The sequence below is a fragment of the Spinacia oleracea genome, chromosome 3 (genome assembly GCF_020520425.1).
Source record: "Spinacia oleracea cultivar Varoflay chromosome 3, BTI_SOV_V1, whole genome shotgun sequence".
Lineage (NCBI taxonomy): Eukaryota > Viridiplantae > Streptophyta > Magnoliopsida > Caryophyllales > Amaranthaceae > Spinacia > Spinacia oleracea.
The window spans coordinates 99,934,228-99,937,955 of NC_079489.1; the positions used below are offsets into that span (position 1 = coordinate 99,934,228).

General features: G+C 33.4%; 1 long non-coding RNA gene across 1 annotated transcript; it reads left to right on the forward strand.

Annotated features, from left to right (window-relative positions):
* Positions 1-673: 673 nt before the first annotated feature.
* LOC130469208 (uncharacterized) lies at positions 674-3,149 on the forward strand. Its single transcript, XR_008929610.1, has 3 exons — positions 674-1,135; positions 1,793-1,857; positions 2,848-3,149. It is a non-coding gene; the product is annotated as an uncharacterized lncRNA (long non-coding RNA).
* The last annotated feature ends 579 nt before the right edge of the window (positions 3,150-3,728 follow it).

The following is a 3,728-nucleotide window of genomic DNA, read 5'->3' on the forward strand; positions in this document are numbered from 1 at the left end:
CCAGATCGATAGTAGCCTCACATACGAGGAAAGGCCTGTGAAAATCCTTGATAGGAAAGTGCGTAGTACACGCAATAAGGACACCAGCATAGTGAAAGTGCTCTGGTCGAACCACGAGTACGAAGAGGCAACGTGGGAAGCCGAAGCTGAAATGAAGATCAAGTACCCAGAGTTATTTTCCAAGGTGAGTTACGAGGGCGTAACTCGTTTTCTTTAAGGGGGGTAGAATGCGATAGAAATTCGCGCTTTTACCTATCTTTTATGGTATTTTATGCATTTTATGCTTATTTTTAGCAACCTTTACATGTTGATGCAAGTAAATAGATTCTCCGCATAAGAAAATGTGTTCTTGAGTATTTCAAGTAACTCTTAGTTGGCAAAAGAATGCACAAGAGTGGTACAAAGTACTTCTACAATTAGAACAAGTTGAAAAGTTTGGAAAGATATGTGAATTTCCGTGTCAAGTTTCGGGACGAAACTTCTTTTAAGAGGGGTAGATTGTAATCCCCCGTAATTCTATTATATTTTACTTATATATTTTAACGTATATCTAATATATTTAAATGTAATTTACGAATTTTAGAAATGAATATGTAATTAAAATATAATTATGTTATTACATTTTGAATATTTTAAATGGTTTATGAAATCAAAAGGTATTTTCGAGTTTTACTTTAAAACGAGTTCGAATTGCAAAACCACGTTCTATTGAAATTAGAAAACAAGTCCTAACCCATTGTGGATTCATCAACCTAAATCCTACTCCTAGCCCAATTGGGCAAAGCCCAAACAAAAAAATAAAACCCTTCTCTTCTCTATTCTTCACGTGAAAACCAAAAGAAAGAGAGAAAACCCTCCTTCAACCTCACGCAACTCAGCTTTTTTGCTCTCCCGCTGCTCGCCGCTCAGCCGACCACCATCAACACGGTAAATCCTTCTTCTCCTTCAAGCTTCTCCTCCTTCCTCCTTCTTCTTTATAATTCCTTATTTTCGTTCTTGCTCTCATGGCTTGACTCCCTTCGTTTTCGCGCAGCAACCAGTGACTCAAGGCCCGACCACCGCACGCAACCGTGCTCAGCCTTGCCGCGAGCCACCGCTGTCCGCCGGCCAGCACTCCCCTTAAACTCTTGAATTGGTTACTTTCTTAAATCCTAAGTAACTAATTATCTTAAATTAAAGTTTGTTGATTTAGATTATGTTCTTGATATGAAATTCATGATTTTTATGGTTTGAACATGATTTTAAGATTTGGGTTGAGATTAAAAACGAATTAATTTTCAGTTTTGACTAATTAAAATTAAGTTAGGGATTATTTATGATTTATTAACTTGAATTGTGTTTTCTTGAATTAAAGTTATGGGTTTTGTGATTTAAATTATAAATTTGAGATTATATGAATTTTATAATAAAGTTATTAATTTTCAGATTATCTAATTACACTGAAATATTGGTTTTTGATTGTTTAAAGTATGAAATTCAAAGTTTTTATGATTATTAATCATGATAGGTTGAGTATGGATCATTGAATTGGTTGTGTTGAGATACTAGGAACGTAGATTGACCATGGTGAAGCTTTTAGATGAAATTATATTGCTGAAAATTTAAAGTACGATGTTTGCGAAAGTTTTCAACGAATTTCAATCACTAATTCAATAATTATGATTCTAGGAGATCAAATGTTTAAGTTTTGATATTGGGGAAAGTTCTAAATATGTTTAGGATGCATTTAGAATGCTCTCTTATGGTTATCAATGAGTAGGAATTGATTGGGAATATTTGTTGGTTGTTTTAGGCGGAGAATTCTCTTTAGGCGACTTTTGAAAGTGTTAAAGTGGCCTATCAATTTGTTTATACAAGGTACGTACATACCCGCGTGCTTGGAATGTGTGCTAATTGTTGAAATCATGTTGATATTATTGTTGAACTTGGTGATGTTGATATTCTAGACAAACTTGGTTATATGGAATGTGCATGTTTAATACTGTTGGACAAACTTATTGAACTTGTTTTGCACTAAGAGAACTGTAACATGTTGGTATGGATTATTGGTACAAACACGTTGGTTGGGAGCACTAGATTATTCTATATGATTGGTTTGGATTAATTGGTTGTTGTTCCCTTTTTAGCTTTTCACTACTTTATGAGGGCCGAGGACCTTGTTTAGTAAGTTGAAACTTTATACCCATATACAGGGTTGCTCATGGTTAAAGGAAAGGTTGGATAAATTGGAATGAGTCTTGATTGATGCTTTTATGATCACTTACTTAATTCCAAGATAAAAACAGTTGTGAACAAATGTGAATTGTCTGTCTTATGTAATGGTTGAGTCATAACGGAATCTCAATTTGTAAATCATGTAAAGTGAAACTGAATAGCAATAGCTTTAGACTGTGCACGTCTGAAGTGACGGACAAACAGGAGTTGGGGTTCATGGTGGTAGCCCATGGCCTTTTCTGGGACCGAATTGATCACCGTGTCCTATTTTTATTTAAACGTTCCTCGATATCGCAGGTCACTGAGGTTACGGAGTCGCGCCCGTACCTCGTCTTCCTTAGTGAAGACTTCTGAATGGACAACTCGGTCCATTGTCTATTTCAACTAAAATAATATTATGGTTATTAAGCCTAGCTTAGTCTAGTCAAGTATGGTCGTCAAATCATTATGTTTTGTCTATCCTTACTTATATTTATTAGTATCATGTTAGGGTTGTTAGTTTGATAGTATCATGCTAGGATTGTTGTTGTTTTAGTATGTAGTACTCAGCTTTGCTGATTACGTGCTTTGTTTGTGTGTGTTGATCATGGCTATGCCTTATTGATCCTGTGATGACCCATCTTTGGTGAGCAGTCTCTAAGGATCAATAAGCGTTGCCCATCTACAGGTTTGAAGATGATGCATCATTGGGATCGGGATTAGAGAGCTTGTAGTTCTATTTGTTTAATTAAGTGATTTAATTTGTTAACTTGGATTTGAAATTTGTCGTACTATTCGTATTTCCTTATTTCAGTTAATTGGTTTGGACCTAATATGTAATAGATTATTTATGAACCTAAAAGTTAGTTTTATGTTTTCCGCTGCAAAATTCTGAATAAGCCGTAACGTTTTCACACGGGCGATAATACTTTGATAATTCCCTACAGTTATATTTAAAAAGGGATTATTTTAGAAAATGGGAATTGTTGGGGTGTTACAAAGTGGTATTTTTGAGCTAAAGGTTTTACTGACATTTCGTGTCTACCTTTTATAATTTAGGCGCCTAACTAACTAATTAGTTACGTAAAAGTAATTTCGCACTAGTGAATAAATTAAAAGTTATTAGCTAGAAATGTTTGAATTTATTTTAAAATTAACTCTGGAATTACATGCTTTGAAATACGTTCTTGTTTGTGTGACTTCACGTATTTCGTTTTTTTTTTAAAATTAATATTTTCGTAATTATATATATATATAAAAAAAAAAAAAAAAAAACTTTTACTGCTGCTACAGTACCGTAGAAAATAAAAAAAAAACAAAAAAAAAATATATATATTGTATTTATTTATTAATTATCTGTCTTTAAATAATTATTCGTTTAAACAAATTAACTCTTATAAATCATTCTCGTTTTATTCTTTTATGCTTCAATGTTTGATATACTATGTTTATTTTGAGAGATGGGTAGCATAGGAAAGGGCATATAGAATAGAAACATTGTGTCTGCACTATGTCAACATGATTGTACTTTTGTG